We start from the raw sequence: 17228 nt of genomic DNA on the forward strand, positions 1-17228 counted from the left end.
ACTTTTCCCATATACATTACAGTAACAGAAGAGAGATCATAAGGTGTTACACAAACTGCATTTCTATTTCAGAAATAAACAATCTAGGAGAAAATCCAATTAGCTTCCCTGATAGTCCCATAGCATTGAAATGATAAAAAAAAAAGGATCAAAATGAACAGGCAGAGTCATTTTTCTTTTTTATCACTCTAAGAGCAGTCATGACTCATGTCACAGGAGGCAAAAAGTTCTGAGATCTCAGAAACAAGTGAAGTTTTTGTCATTGCGGACAATCTGATTTAGCCAAAGCCTTAGAAATGACATGAAGGGGTAAAAATACCCCAGGCTTGCTCACTACCTTGACATATTGCTACTTTGGTAAAGGCTTTGAGAATTGGTATCTGGCTTGGAGATATCACTTCTAGGGAGCAGTGGGAGCACTGGAGAAAGCTTTTGCCACTTGTTCACAAGAAAAGCTGCTGGTTTAACTTTGCAGATCTCCCTTCCCAGGGCAGTGGAGTTCCCCGCAGCGCAGTAACAGGCTGGGATGCTGCCTGCACTGTTCTCCCGTGGGAGGCAGATTCCCTCAGGCTCTGTATAAACCGTTACCCTCCCAATACACCATTATTGTGGATCTGGTTTTTGCACCTAGAGTGCCCTTGCTCCCCAACAGATTTCTGCTTGCCATTAAAAAAACATGCACTAATAATTTCTGACTATTTTACTGGTTACTGTAAGCAGTAACTGAATTGCAGCAAGAGAAGGCAGCAAACATGCCCCCCTATCCCCAGATTTTGTATATTTTGACAAAGTCACTTCTTGATCTTGTGGAAGAGAAATACATTAAGAGATTGGAAGAGCTCTTTTGAGGTCTCCAGGGTAAATACACTACCTGGTCTTAATGACAGTTCATATTTTTTAACTTAACTAGATTACAGAGTCTCTTAGCCCATGAAACACAGGTTTTGCCTGGCAAGGCAGCCACACCGTACCCATATTGTCAGACCTCTCTCACCTGGACAGCCAGAGGGCAAGGGCTTGGGGGTGCATCACCAGACAAATCTTCATGTAATTAGAGGGAGGAACTGGGTTTTTTTCAGTTTCTTTAGCGCTGTACCCAGCTACTAAACGTGAGCTTGCAAGGTGGTTTGTGTGACACCTCACTGAACTATCAAAAAAAAAAAGGGGGGGGGGGGGAAGGGTTAGTGAAAGCAGAAGATCTAAAGGGTGAAAAATAAAACTTTAAGACAAGCTGTTTTGCCTCCAGTGCTGCAGTTTCTGCTCTGTGGTCTGGAGCTGGAACAGGGCCCGTGGGGCTGTCTGGCCCTCGGTGTCCCTGTGCCGGGCAGCCAGGGCTGGCCACCCGGGAGGGTGAGGAAGGACGCTGCCCTGGGCAGCAGCTGCCCTTTAATACCTTCTGGGGGCTTCAGCGCCCGTTGAACTGGGGCTTCTCCTCAGCTTTCCCGCCTCTTCTCGGCCCGTCTGCTGGGGCGGCGCCATTTTGTCCAGGAGACGTGTGGTATCGGCCCGCTGGGCACGGGCGGCAGCGGCCACCTCGGCTGGGACCGCCACTGCCACTGCCCGGCATGGCCTCTGTGCGGCGTGGGGCGCTCGGCAGCCCTTCCCTGGGGCGGCAGCAGGCTCCGGCGGGAACACACAACGCCGCGGCGGTGGCGGAGAGCCCCAGGCCCAGTCTGAGGCAGGTGCCGTTTGCCTCAGGCTTTTCCCTCAGAGTTCATTTTCTTGGCGCTGGGGCAGGTGTCCTCCCAGGGAGGCGAGGAGGAGCCTCCAGCTATGCCCGTGGAAGAGCAGAGAAGTTTTTCCCTCAGAGGGTGGCCCACAGCTCCCCAGGTAGCTCCCATTTTAAGCCTGCAAGGAGGGCTGATACCTGTCGACCTCTCCGTGGCGTGGTGGGTGACCTCAACAGCCTGGCTGGCCCCACTTCAAAAAATGGCACCTCCTGTGCTTTGCTCTATTTTTGCTGTGTCTCCTTCCAAGATGGATTGTTCAAGCCCATGTGCCTCACCTCGGGCACCTGCGTGTGTGCTCACCGAGGGGCTAGGGGGCTTCAGATGCTCCCATCCGCGACTGTGGAGTTTTAAGGGAATGCTCCTTTGCTCCCTGACAGGCCAAAAACCAGATTGGAGATAAACACCAGCATCCTGAAGTCCCCATCACCAGCCCAGATGCTTCTTGGTGACCCGGCCCTGGGTGGCCCTCAACACAGACATCTGTGCCTCTGTTGCCAACGGAGAACAAGCAGCAGGTAACCTCCTCAGAAACAAACTTTCCCCCTTCGCACCCTTGTCCTGCCCTGTTTCCCCCCGCGTGGGCTGGAACCTGCTCTCCCCAGGATATCCCGCCTCTCCGCTTGCACTGGACCCCGTGTCGCTGGTCACCACCCCGGCGGCTCTGCCCGCTTCATCTCGCAGAGCAGACTTGGCTCAGGTATTTCTGAGTTCTTAGATCATCAAGAGCTCTCAGGCTTACAAATGTTCAGGTGTTTCGGGGACTGTTCAGTGAGGATGTCTTGCCTGCTTCAGAAATGCTTTAGGATGACTGACCTAGTATGTACTGATGCAAAAAACAGGCGTTTTGAGAAGGCTGGGTGTTTGACTAGGCATGGGATAAACCATCTACTGTGTGGCACGGTTCAGCCAGGTTTGTAGTGAACAGAACAAATGAAAATGCCACAACCTGATTCCCAAAACACTTCCTAGGCAAGGGCACGTCTGTAAAGGCCTCTTTTGCCAACAAAGCTCTGCAGTGCCTTCTGTACTCAGCTGGGGCATTGGCTCAGCACTGAGGCAGAACGGTGCTTCATAGTGAATCTCCAGGATGACTGCTGGGAGGATCTTACTTTCTCCTCTCTGTGACTCACTCTGAACTGTTTTGCTTGCCTCAGTCTTACACTCACACATACTATCTCAGCCATAACACTGAGGGAATTCAGGAAGTCAGCAGTACTGCTGGGGAACCATCCATCCATCCATCCATCCATCCATCCATCCATCCATCCATCCATCCATCCATCCACCTCTTTCCCTGTCAGAGAGAGCTCATGAAGGGCACACTGTATGCCATACTCTTTGTAAGTTCTAAGGTGTCTTTTTAAAAACCAGCTCATGTTAGTACATATTATCCTCTAGGAGGACAGTTGTATATTGCAGTTGAGAGATACCTTGCTATAATCTGTGTTTGTTTGTCCTTGCTTTCCTCCTGTTTTCCTCCTGCCTTCCTCTTGCTTTCCCAGTGTGGGCTCTCCACAGTAGCGTAACAGTCCCATTAAGGCACCCTGGACTGAGAGCTGGATTTGATTTTTTTGCATCCCACATTTCTGGAGTATCTACAAATTTGTGTTCAATACAGACATGAACTATTTTTGTAAAATATGGATCATTGTTTGAGTCAGTTTGCAGGGTAAGCAGAAGAAATTTGTGTCTGTGTTTGGATTCAATCAACCACTGGAGCAATCACAAAATATCCTAGGAGATAACAATTTTCTGACTGCTAGGTCAGTTTCCATAGCCTTAGCTGTTTAAGAAAGTTGTGTCACATCTTCTGAATCTGTAAAAAAGACTTGGTAGTGTCCAGAAAACTAGGCCTAGCTGCCAATATTTCCATTTTCTCTTCTGCCATGAAATGTCAATTCTCTTGTTGGCTGGAATTTAGCAAACGCAGAAATGGGGAAAGAACGGCTGGTAGTAAAGTTAACAAGACTTTAAACCTTAGGAGAATCTGGAATTTTGTGCTATTGGAAAATATTTGTGTCAGTTTAAACTTAACTGCTACGGTTTGTCCACGATGAGGTGTGACACTGGCTGCTCGGTTCAGCTACTCAGGTGTAGTTTTGTCCTGAAGCTGGTTCTGGGTTCTCGTCCTCAGGCAGAGCTCCTCTGCGCAGCTCCTCTGGGTTCTGTGTTTCTGTTTGCTCTTAAAATGGTAACAACTGATAATATTTAACCATTTTTACATTTTAGTCTAATGGCTGTAGCTATTGTGTGTCATAGTCTGCTAGGCCTACAGCAACAGTAAATAAGAGTCCTTACCCCAGTGATGCTAATACTTACTATATGGTTTGAAAGTCTCTCATTTAAGACGTTACGGAAGCATAAAGTATGAGTGATTTCTGTGGTGAGTTGAAGGATGTGCTCAGTTTTTAAATGAAGCATTGATGGGGAAAGAGTGAACTAGGGGAGAATGTGAATTATCTGGACTGAATGCCGATAGTTTTCATACACCTTCTGTAGGACTTTGAATAAATGACTTAGACCCTTGTAGGTCAAGTGCCTGAGCATCTTTTTTGTCTCAGGGGCAGTGTCGCACCAGACATCTCAGTTTCTCATCTGAAAACTGGGCATTTTGCCTTTCTCTCAACCTCTGCAGTGGGATATCTGTGGGGTAGGAGTTCCTACCTGCCTGGTCCTGCACGTATGTACAGCACTGGCACAATGAGGCCATGTGTCACTGGGGCCTTCTGGTGTACTCTTACACATAAAAATTACAGAGCCTTGAGTGTTTCTAAGTGTATCACCAGTGGAGGCAGCAGTCAGTAGCACTGTGGTCCTAGTACTCTAAAACCTGTGAGCCAAGCTCAGAATAAGACATTATTCCCAAAGCACAGCCTGACTCCTAGAAGGAAGCAGTCCATTTGAGTAGTCTGCAGTGCCGGATGGTGCCATAGAAAATGCTTTAAAATGTTTTATAAATCTTTTTGCCAGGCTGTACATTTGCAGTGAAATCGAGGTAAAGCTGTCTTCTGTCTTTCTCGGTTGCTCTGTGAAAAATCAGGAAAATTCCTATGTAATTCACTTCACCTTTACTTTACTGACAAACTTGAAACTCAAGCCAGGTTTAGTCCTGGACCAGGAGAGATTCGTGGGCTTTGTGGATTGCACAGAATCTCACCCAGGAGCACCAAACACTGGGAGGATGGGCAGGACCAGAGTCCATGTCCCCACGTCACTGCGATCCCTGCAACCGTAGCTGGCGCATCACTCCTAGCAAAGGAGTTGCTGGTTTTGGCTGGGATAGAGTTAATTTTCTTCATAGTAGCTGCTGTGGGGTTGTGTTTTGGATTTGTGCTGAAAACAATGTTGATAATACAGAGATGTTTTAGCTATTGCTGAGCAGGGTTTACACAGAGTCAAGGCCTTTTCTGTTTCTCACCCCACCCCAGGCTGAGGGTGCACAAGAAGCTGGGAGGGGACACAGGTCCCTGACCCAACTGCCCAAAGGGATATTCCACACCATATGGCATCACGCTCAGCAATAAAAGCTGGGGAAGAAGGAGGAAGGGAGGATGTTTGGAGTGATGGCGTTTGTCTTCCCAAGTCACCGTTACAGGTGATGGAGCCCTGTTTTCCCAGAGATGGCTGAACACCTGCTTGCCGGGGGGAAGTGCTGAATGAATTCCTTGTTTCGCTTTGCTTGCATGCACAGCTTTTGCTTTACTTATTAAACTGTCTTTATCTCAACCCATGAGTTTTCTCACTTTTACTCTTTTGATTCTTTCCCCCATCCCACTGGGGGGAGTGAAGGAGCAGCTGCGTGGTGCTTAGTTGCCAGCTGGGGTTAAACCCTGACAGAAGAGTCACACTCCCCAGATGTACACACTCCCCAGGCTGCTGTACCTCCCCTGTTTTACATTCCAGCAGGTAGATTGCTTTTTAGAGAGGATGTGGTAAAAACAAAATATAAAACATAACTTCCTGGTGATGAGACATTAACAAGGCACCTCATTTAAACCACAAAAATACACTGTAACCCTTATTTTTGTCAGAGCCCTCGGTGTACTAATGAGCCTTAATTGCCCTGACCAGCCTCATCTGGGGCCTCCACTCACACTCCTGCCCTGAGGTCCAGGAGCCTCATTTAAGCTCAGGCTGAGGGCTTTAGTTTCTGTGTGGCCTGTGTTGGGGAGTGTGTGCTCTGACTCTCTTCAAGTGGGTATTTGGTTTTTCCTGGGCTTGGTTTCTTGCTTTGTCTGATGCTCACTGGGCTGCTGCTAGGATGTGTTTCTCTCACAGCCCTGCTCTGTGTGCTGGGCTCAGCTGCAGCAGGCTTGTGCCCTGCTGATGAGAGCCCTGCCTGTGCTGTGGCAGCCCTTGCCTCTCCATCCTTTGGAGTGCAGCTCTGCTTTTGCTGTCCCTGGCAGGTTTCTAGCTGTTCAACTTCTGTTTCCCTTTCTGTGATCCCCTCTGGTGAACGAGCTCAACAGGGCAGTCTTGATGCTGTCCTGACCAGCTTCAAATGTGTGTGGCTTTGTCTCTGTTATGGGTATGACACTTGAACCTTCAGAAAGGTGACACTTGTCCCTGAGCCAGGAGTGTCAGCTGAAGGTCAGGCTTGTGTGGTATATGCAGCTGAAACTTTGAAGAGAGAGGGCTATCCCTAGGAAAGAGCAGTTTTACTGTCCAAATCTATACTCTGCTTGATGAAGAGGGGCTGGTCCTCATTTGCACGGTGTCAACTGTTGAGTGTTGGTGTAGTCAGAGGGGCAGGTCTCCAGGTGAGCACAGGAAAAAGAGGGGTAAACCTATTCAACACCTGTGTTTTGCCTCTGCGTATTTGTCCTGTCTGTTCAGGCTGGGAACTCTTCTGAAACAGGACTGTCTCTCCCTGTCTTTTTGGTTCCTTGTTGCTTTTTGGGGAGAACTGTTGGGGCTTTTAGTCACAAACATAGTTATAAATAACTGCAGTGGCTTAAAAACTGCATTTATTGATAATATGACAAGTGTGTGCGTGTATGCAAAGAGGCAAGGGTTTTCATGGCCCATATTTATTGTTGCTACTACTATAAAATAATACTTTTGTAAAAATCAGAATTTTCTTTTTGGGAAGGCCCATTTTCATCGATTATTTTTTAAGTTTTTTGGGGGAGGTCAAAGTGTTGCTTAAAATGTTCAGGAGGGTGGTTGAGTGGTAGTATTTAAGCTTAAACTGACTTTGAAATTCAGAATTGTTATGAGTTTTTAAAAATTAATAACTCAATTTTTTTATAATGAAACAATATCATTTATAATAATTTTGAGGGTACTGAACTCCTTATGTTGAGATTATTTACTGTAACTTCTCTCCAGATTTACATCTCTTGGTTTGCAACATGGAGACTTCCAGATCATTCTTTTTTGGGCTGGAAACACATAAACAAATGCTAGATCTGCTAGAACTATATGATCTTTAAGAATACAGTAGGATTGTACTTCTAAAGAGTATGTTATTTTTCCAACTAACTACACACTGTAATTATGAAGGACAAAAATCTGTGGATTGTGAGAGGTTTTGGAAGAATTATGTTCTAAAAACAATATGTAGGCAAATTTGAAAGAGAGATTTAAGTGTCAATGCACTTTTGAAAGTACTTATTCTAAAACTCTGAAACAAGTCTTAGTCTCTCTGCCAGCTTTTGTGGTAACATTTATGCATGAAGCTTACTTTTTCTTCCAGCAAAGTCAGTAAGGACAGTTTAAAAAATATTGCATAAATTCTTCAGCAAGTCATTTCCTAAAAAGCCAAAGCACATATTTATACTTGATTAAAAAAAAAATCAATACAAAAAATCCAAATCAACAAAACGAAAAAGCTTTTTCAAAAGCCCTGCCCCTCTCCTGTTTCTATATGCCATTGTATGAGAGTTAAGACTTTGCTTTTCAGATGCTGTATCTTTAAATGTCTTTTGCTCTCCTCTATTCACTTGTTCTGGTGGACAGTATAAAATATAGAAGGTGCAGACTGTGTCTCACCTCCAGAGGAGTACGACGTTGTCAGAGGAGTAAGACATCAGAGCAGAAGCATGGCAGTTTAGCCAAGGGGGGGAGTGAGTGTGAAGCAGGTATAACACAAGCGTATGGGCACATGGTGAGATGCTGTAAGCTGAAGGCAGCTCTCATGCTGATGTCATTGAAATTGGGAATAAACCTCTTAACACCAATGTAGCATTAAGAACCAGGCATTTTTTTATTTGGCACCGGGTGCACGGGGGGGTCATTCCTCCTAACATGTGCATCCTTTATATACCTTAAAGACCTGAACATTCACACATTTTCCAAGAAGTCTCCACCTTTCTGCCTATCTACTACATTTACATAATGTTGGCGTTGCAAAACCACACTACGCATGTGCGGGGGTCTCAGGTGGTCATCAGAAGTTAGCTCCCCACTCCCTTTTCCCTTTTATAGTCTTTTGAGGACAATTTCTTCTCCTTGGATGTTTCCCAACTCTGTTGTCCAGCCAAGCTGTTCTTTCCTATCCACCTTGTTTGAGCACTTCTGCCAGGATGTATCTATTCTCAAGGTTAGGATATCTTCTCCATACACTTTAATTGCTCAGGCATTGATAATTCAAAGTATTTTGTTAAAAGAATTTCTCAACACTGAGACAAATGCTCTTGCTGGTGCAAACCATCTTCCCTTGGACAAGCTGATGTACTGTACTGATGGTGTAGCCCACAGTGCACAGCTTGGATAAAAGCACGGGCCATCCTTACCCTTCTTGCTGCCTTGGCCTTCACTTGCCCACCGTTTGTGTAGGCTCTCCTCCCCGGGGCTCCTCACCCTCTTGCCAGTGGGGGTACTCATCCTACACCTGGCCAGCCACCGCGCGAGCGGGGCTGGGCGCTGCGCGTACGGTACGTGTGGTGCTTGGGGGAGAGGTGGCGTCTGCTGTGCCAACACAGTAAACTGGGAGCCCCTGCGTGGGAGCAGGGGCGAGGCTGTACAAGGCACTGCTTTTTCTGAAGCTATCCCCAAGCTCTAGGGAGCTGCAGAGTCATAGTGTAGCAGTACTTCTTTCCTAATATCCTAAATGCATGGGAGTCGGCTTGTTCCTCAGCGCAGAAGTTCAGAGAGCAGTCGGTCTAAGGGAGTGCTTGTCTTGGACGGGCCCTGCTCAGCATGAAGTAACTGTGTAACTTGGCAGACTGAAGGGCTGAGCTGACTCTACTGGGGATCAGGGAACCAAGTTGCTCTGGGGCAGGTTTTCAGCTACTATGAAATTCCGCTGTGCCAGGGGAGTAGGTTTCACCAGCTGAGCATCTTCCTTTCAAACCCAAAAGTCTCCAGCCTGATCAATTTTAGCCCTGGGACAAGCTGTGTGTGTCTGCATGTGAGCCTGTGGATAATCTGTATTTGTAACCCTTCCGTAACAGTAGCTGGCAGACACGAAGCTGGCCGTGTTCTCCATCTGATCTGTCTGAATGTCCTCCGGTCCTTGCTGTCCCCTCCTATAAAAGCTCCTCTCCACACAAGGAAATACCCAAACAGAAAATCAATTTCTGTAACATATGTTGGTCAATTGAACCAATTTTGCCCTGAAAAGTCAAACATCCAAAAGGGACACGTTGCTTTTGATCTATTCTGTCAGCATACAATAAAATGTTTTGTTCAGATTTATTTGAATCTTTGGTTTGAGTCACATAGAGCAGATTTTTTTTTTTTTTTTTTGACATTGCTTATAGCAAGAAATCTAGTTCTGAAGCCTTTACATGTTTTCAGTAATTATTAGGAGGGTTGATTTTAAATAGACAGTCAACCTAGGACTGTGGGATTGGCAGGGAGCTCCAGGAGCATGCTCTATTTCCCCCGCCGTTGGAAGGAAAACATTCATTTTAAACTGATCAAGATCTCTTGGAATATTAATTGAGGCTTAGGACCCAGTACCCCAGTGAGAAGGCTGACACTTAAAAAAATTATTTCCGTCCTGAATGTGTTTATGGTTAATTTATAAACATTAGTTCTTGGGCTGGCATTGTCCCTTAGATGAAATTATTAATTCTTTTTTTATTTGGTGGTGGGTTGTTTTTTTTTTTAACTGCTGTATTTAACAGCACTTCATAAATTGCCCTCTTAGGACAGTTTTACACTATGCCTCATCTGATCTTGCTTCTGCTGAAAGAGGAGATGCTCGCTTTTCCCTCGCTGCACGTTCCTGCTGCTTCCTTTGTCCGCCCCAGCCATGCGGCAGCGGCGGAGCAGGCTCTATCGGCTCGTGTCTCACTCGCTCGACGCAAGGGGCACGCTGTGACTGGGGCAAGTGGACTGGGGCAATCGTAGATCAGATTAAACATATTTTGAAACTGCAATCCCAGCCTTAATTTTTCTGGCTAACCAAGCAAAGATTTGGTTTTATTTCACCCCCCTTTTCACGTACTTGGTTTTCTGTTGCTGTGTTCATCCTAGAGCCCTTTTCTGTGCTGACTCAGTTGAAATTCATCCATCCTGAACTTGGTGAGCAGAGCTGTCTGCAGTATTTCAGAGGCAGTCTTACCAGTGTCTTGTACAGTGCCACAAAAACTACCCTCTTTTTCCTGGGAATACTTCAACAAATTCATCCTATGATCATACTTGCCTCTATCACAGAAGGTAAGCTTCCATTTTGGGCAGCACTGATGCATGAGGCATGACCTTTATTTCCCCTTGCTGCTAAGGGGATCCTATGATTCAGGGCTTCTTGTAGCTTTTACAGCATTATCTGAACCAGCCTGCTTATTGCTCTGAGATTTGCTTTGCTAAACTATTGCTGTTTCCAAAAAAGCTAGAGCAGAGGAAAACCTTGAATAAGGGAGCAGATGCATTCTTAGCTACCCAGGGTAAGATCCTTCCAGTACTTTCACTGACTTAATAAGGTAAGGAGTCAGTAAAGATAATTTGTCCTTTCACACAATGTCTGGCTGACTAAATCAGGACCTTACATAAAATCTGATGTCTAATAACTGTTGAAGATGTGATTCATCCCTAATTTCAGTATGAAACTAGGAGAGCAGTGGGGAGAGAAAAGGAGTGGGAAGTAGGAAACACACAACCTCCACAGTGTGTTTTATACCTGATATAGTTTCAGCCAGGCCTGTGTTTTACCTTGGTGAAAGAAAAAGCTCAACTACTGCATCCCATGTTGTAAGGAGCTAGGTGTGAAATGAACTTGACCTGAAGAAACAAGAAAGGGGGTGCAGTCTCCTGCCATAAATAACTTATGGAAAGCTATCATCTTGCATCCGACAGCAGTGGCAGCTGCCTAATTGGATGTTAAAAATATCCCTGCCAGTCTTTGAAAAGTACATGTTTGCATAGTGGTGAGATAACTGGTACTTTGGCCTTTGTACAGGGTGCAAGAAACCAAGGGCTAATGTCTGAGCTAATGTCTGAATGTGTAATGGCTGCTTCCTCTCGCTGCACAGGCTCCGCATCCCCAGCTTCTGACTCATGCTGAGGTCCTGGATTCTCAACAGAAAGCCAGCTCATTTCTGCACTCCTGCTTCAGAATTATATCCTGACTTTGCAGAAGACTTGTTTTCAGGGTAGCTGCTTTTTCTGGTGATATTTTCTTTCTATTTAATCAGGAAGGGGTAAAGCTGGTCTGCAGATCAGTGGTGATCTTGAAGCGTAACTGCATGGCACAGCCCCCTGTACAATTTGCATGGTCCAGAGCACAGGAGTTTTTGACTTTGTGTTTGCCTGTTAGTGCCAGCAGCCCAGACTTGCCTTTCAAAAACAGGAAAGGAAACAGAAATAAGGTGTGCATGAGGGGGAAGAGCCCAGTCAAAGCCAGGCCACAGTCACCTTAATGTTTTGGTTTTTTTCTTCCGTTCTGCCCTGCAGTAAGTTGCTGGTATAATTTTTCTTCACAATCCAGCAGATGGTGTTAGATGGCTATTTAATGACTCACATGGGACTGAAAGAGGATCTTGTTGGTGATTGAGCTAAAAGGATGCAAGGAAAAACAGTTTTGCAGGGATGTTCAGTGAATCTGAAAGCTGTGATAGGCTCCTGTTCTAAGCATCTGTGTGTATGCTTTCAGCTTACTACTAGCAGGGGGTGGGGAGCTTCAGAGCTGTAGTACTCGATTTAAATTGAGACTGCTGTGACATCTATCATACTTCTTTCTTCAAGGCTTCAGGTGTGTTTGAGTCCAGTGAAGCAGAATGAATATAACCACTGCCCCACACTGGACACTTTGGGGTTGGGAGGTGTCTAAATTATTTTTGGTATTTATTTTTTTAATTGCATTTTCTCCTTGCATGCATTTGAAGAGGGACAGTGAAGCAGTACAAATTCTCTGCAGTGCACTGCTGTGACAGAAGTATTTCCTAAATCACACTGTCCATACAAAGGAAATAAGTGAGGTGGAATGAATAAACTGTGAGCTCAGCAGGTTGTATACACTGTTCAGCCAGGCTAAAATACAACATCAATTTCTGACTGCTTTCAGTTAGCTGGTGTGATAAATGTACTGTGTTGTGGTCAAGCTCCTAGAGAGCAAGCATCTATCTACACCGCTGCCCTGGGTCTGTTACAGATGATAATATTACCTGTGAAAACTGATAAGTGTGAAGTGATGAGTACCTCTGGGTGGAAAAAAAAAAAAAAACCCAGCTTGAATATATATATATATATGCACACACACGTGTGATCTGTAATTTACTGCCATTTAGGAAAGAAAGATCTTGAGATAGTTGTGGATATTTCATAGACTGTCTGGTTAGCACAGAGCAGTTAGAAAGTTAGGAACTGTAGGGACAGATAGATAGTCAAACATTCATTCTGTTACCATGTAAGTCAATGGTATAACCCACCACTTGAATACCATAGCCAGTTCTAATAACTCTGCCTCAAAAAGTTTATAGGAGAGCTCGAAAAAATATGGAAATGGGTGAGAAGACTAGTCAAAGGCAGGGACTCACTACTATGTGAAGAGGGCATGAGTGGTTTGACTTTTCAGCCTGGAAGAGAAGGGACTGGGTAGGATTTGGTAGAGTGCTATAAATGATATGGTAAAAATGAACAGGGAAAGACTATTGCTATTTATTGAAATGCAATGGAAAGCAATGCCCTAAAACTTTGTTTGCTTTTTGTTTGTTTGTTTTTTAAAGCCTGCTGGTTCCTGTAGTGCATAGTGAAATAGTGGAGCTTGTTGTTACCTGATTTATCTTTTTTCTTTTACTTTTTTGTGGAAGTTGGAGAAATAAATGGATCCAAAATAGGTTGGACGAATTCAGAAAACCCATTGCTGGCTGTGAAGTGTGACTGTGTGAATGCAGGCTCTGACAGTATAACATGAGAAGGGTCAGCCTACACATTCTCTTTTTTGCTGACAGTTCCTGTTAGGTCACCTGTAGGTCTGTTCAGTGGTTACTGTAGGTGGCTACTGGAAATGGGATTACAGACTTATGAAGGTCTTCCTTTCTTGTGAGATAATAATGCATATTTAAGTGGTGGAGTTCTACAGATATGCTACTGTAGGTCTACAGGTAGGCTACTGTGCCCTGTCATCCAGAGAGCTGCTTATAAAACTCAGTTTAAACCTGCTTCTGCCTTTTAAGCAGCCTTCATTCTGGACCCCAGGGCTGTGTTCAAGTGTGCTGGTGAGATTCACCTTAACCTCAAACAGTTAACAGACTGGCATGGAAAATCATCACCAGAAGAGGCTTGACATGCCAGTCAAGGGCATAATTTATATAGTCCCAGGAAATTTGTTTTATAAAGTGACAGCTTTTAGTGATGGGATAATGTATTCTACTTGGTAGACTTGTTCCTGAGCAGTCACTAAAAATAGCAAGCACTAGGGTATACGAATGTCCTGGGTAGAGGCACAGAAAATGAGAGAAAGGTAGAGCAGTGTAACTTATCTGCAGGACTGATGGGTTTTGGGAAGGTTTTTTGTGGGTGTTTTGGTTTGGGTTTGGGTTTTTTTTTAGTTATCCCTCTGAGAGGACAGGGGGCTAGCTTCTGTCCTGTAATCAGTGAGAAGTAGTGCATAAATCCACACCCAGTAATGAGAATAATTTATACTATGATATTTAATCTTAGAGCATCCCAAAGCAATTTACAGACTACTAACCACAAAAGGAGCCTTATCAGTATCTGGTCTGGGAAGCTGAGTCATCCCTAAGTGTGACCAGCCCTTCAGTAGGATGCTAGCTGGAAATCATGTGTCTATTCTGGCCTGTGGAGGACAAAAAAACCCCCCAAAACCGAACCAAACAACACCCACCCCCCAGGAAGCCATACTTGCTACTTTCTGCTATTTCTGGCCAGCTTGCAGTATCCTTTAGAGGAGGGAGGGCTCTGATCTTGCCTCATGCCCTGAGTTTTCAGAGGGGATTTGCTTTCTGCCATGTTTTTCCTTTTGTTGGATTACTCAAGAAACAGTACAGGAAAAAATCACGTAAGGAAAGGCTTCTGGTTAGTGCATCTCGAAGCCCTTGCTGGTTTGAAGGGAGATGTCATGGCTAGTAGTACTGCTTTGATGTCTGAGACGTGCAATTCTGCACTGCAGGTCTGGATGAGCTGGCTGAGTATGCAATATACTGTGCTTGGGCATTAAAGCTGCCTCCTTCGGCTTTCGTAGCTCTCAGTTACTTTTTAAAAATATCTTCACTGCTTCCATCCCTTCTGCTTCATGTCCATAGATGCAGTCCTTGGTGAAATGGACTCCTCACATTTGCAGTACAATAATTCTCTTGAGAAACTGGGTTTTTCGGTGGTGGGTGGTTGTTTGTTTGGTTTTTTTTTCATTCTGATAGTGTCAGTTTAACTTACCATCTTCTGAGGCAGCTGTATCCCCATCCTACCTGGGCTGAAGGGGAGCAGAGGCTTTCAAAATGGTCCTTGGCAGCCAAGAAGGTACAAGTTCATAAATCACTGTTGCTGTGGAAACACATCAGCACTGTCCCTGGGCTGAGTTTTCACTGGTAGGTGCTAACATTTGAAATTATTAACCTGGACTGGGAGCTGTGTTTGTGGCAGAGAACTGCAAAATGGGCTTGACCACTTGAGGTGTGTTAAGCAAAGATATTCAGTACTTCCCCAGATGACTCTGAACATTGGTGAAGGGATAATACAGCATTCAGTGGTTCCTGGCTCTTCAGTGGTCAAGACAGAAAGTGTGGGTATGCAAGTGCAATAGTGGATGAAGTCCACAGGCTTTCCTTTGCCTTCTTTCTGACAGTCTTAGCAAAAAATCCAAGGGCTGATGGAAGGAACTTGCATGCTTCAAACATGTTAAAAATCCTTGTTTTCTTGCCAACGACCACTAACCGGACAGTGTTGGGAACATACACTGGTACTGCCCATACTGAGGCCAAGTCGTCAAAATCCTCACGATGGTTTTAGCACAAGTTCAGTGTTAGTGAAAGATTGCGAATGAAAGTGTTGCTCAGGAATTTAAATATCTTCCTCTCTTCTCCCAGTTATGCTTCTTAAAACCAATTTGTTCTATATTTAGAGGCCATTTAGTAAGATTAAAACGTTACTTCATGTATAAATATTCTCTCTGGACTGGAGGGACAGCATGCATTATTCAGCTGGCCTGTATACTGTACGTTTGTGTTTTGGTGTTCATTCTCAGATGAAACCGAGTTAGATTAATTGTATTTACATTCAGTTTTACTTTCTGGTGCGTATGCACTGACTCCCTGCCCATATGTCATCTTCCTGGGATGAAGAAAGGTTTATTGCACCAATATTTTTCCTGTTGTTTTGTTTTGTTTTTTCATTTTAGTATGAAAAGATACTTGTTACTTCTATTAATATAGCAGATCTGGAGCTTGAGACACCTATCTTTTCTAAAAGATTTCCTATTTTCAGAATGAATTAAATCATGTATCCTTCTGTTTATATATGAAGTATCTTTTTTTTTTTTTTTTTCCCCCAGTGATAACTTTGGATTTAATGGGTTATAAGCTTGGATTAAAAAAAAGTCTTTTAATAACCTGTCTTCTCACTGCTACTCCTTTGCACAAAGTATGTTTTGTTAATATAAAACCTGATGATTTCTTCTGGACTTCTTGATGATGTCTTAAAATATTCACTCCTCTTGTACTGTGCATGCAGTAGCACATTAATGCACCTTAAATGGCCAGATTTTGCCTGATGATTTGGTACAGGGCTATCGGAAGTTCCAGATATGGCAATTGCTAGATGACATTAGATCCTATTCTATTTTTAAGAACTGTTGGTCTTCTCTGAAGTTCCAGCACCAGCAGCTTTTGCTTGAAGAATTTTACTCTGTTTTTTTCCCTGTATTTCCTTATGATACATGTCTCAAACAACCTAACCTCTTATTTTCCATATCAAAGCAGTGTTCCTATCTGTTTTCAGTGGTGCAGGAAACTGCTTGTCTGCCAAAGATGTAAAATAACTGTGATACCTCATTAACTTCATAGTGATTTGGTGTCTGAGAATTGGCTGCCGATGGTGATGGTTTGCAAACATGGGCAGTGTAAGCCTGCAGAGCTCCCATATGACCACTACTGAAGAACACATACATTTAGAAGGTGCATTTGGGCCCGGGTGTGGTCTCACAACATAGTTCTTAGATTGTTTAGCTCTGTATTTGAGCCAAATGCTGCTCTGGAAAGATTGGAGCAGGTAGGGATTACCTTTCCTGTGAGTCTGTGATGCAGCCTGCCTGTTCTGCAAAACTTTCTGAACTTTGACCAGGTCAGAAAACCTGTTGTGGTAATTTGCTTGTGGCTGTCTTCAAAGGTAAGCATCAGCTGATGGATCTTCTCATGCTGTTGAGGACCAAGTGAAAAGAACTAATAACCTTTTTTACCTATGCTACAGGAGACTGAAGTATTTCTTCCTACTTCCCCCAGATGAGGCAGAAGGATGCAGCTTCTTTTTAGAAATCGGTAAGGTAGCCAACATGATAAAGCAAGCTTCTCACCACTGAAATCATGTCCCTGTGGCAAGGGTGTGTAAGGTTCAGGCTTTAAGACTTCAGCTTTGCAGTCTTCTTTCAGTCTGCCCTCAGGCCTGGAGTTATCTGGCAACATGTTAAGGCAATCTGAAGCATGAAATGAAATTTGGGTGAATGGCAAAATGCCTGATGAATTCAGGAAGGGAGCCAGCATTCACTTTGTCCTTCCCTGATCTCTTATCACAAATAGGAAAGTACTGTTGACAACTAGAGATTGTTCTAGTGGGAGTGTAAAGTCCCATACTCTTCCCTCTTCTCACTCCCCCCAACCCTAGAAGAGAATATTGTAGAACAAATTGAATTTGCAGATAGCTATCTAGTTCCTTACTCTTTCTTTTGCACCTCTTGGGAGGCTGTGGTAGGAAGCCCACAGGGCCATGAGAATTACTGTTCCTTGAAGGGAAGACTTCACCCAGGCACTTGGGTAAATGGCTTCCATTTCATTTTGCTGTTTTGTTTTTTTTTTTTTTTCTGCCCAAGTAGACTGGAACAAAGGAGACTCTCAGTGGATATAAGGAAGAACCTTTTTCCTGAGAGAACAGTTAGGCAGA

The sequence above is a fragment of the Strix aluco genome, chromosome 2, assembly GCF_031877795.1.
Source record: "Strix aluco isolate bStrAlu1 chromosome 2, bStrAlu1.hap1, whole genome shotgun sequence".
Lineage (NCBI taxonomy): Eukaryota > Metazoa > Chordata > Aves > Strigiformes > Strigidae > Strix > Strix aluco.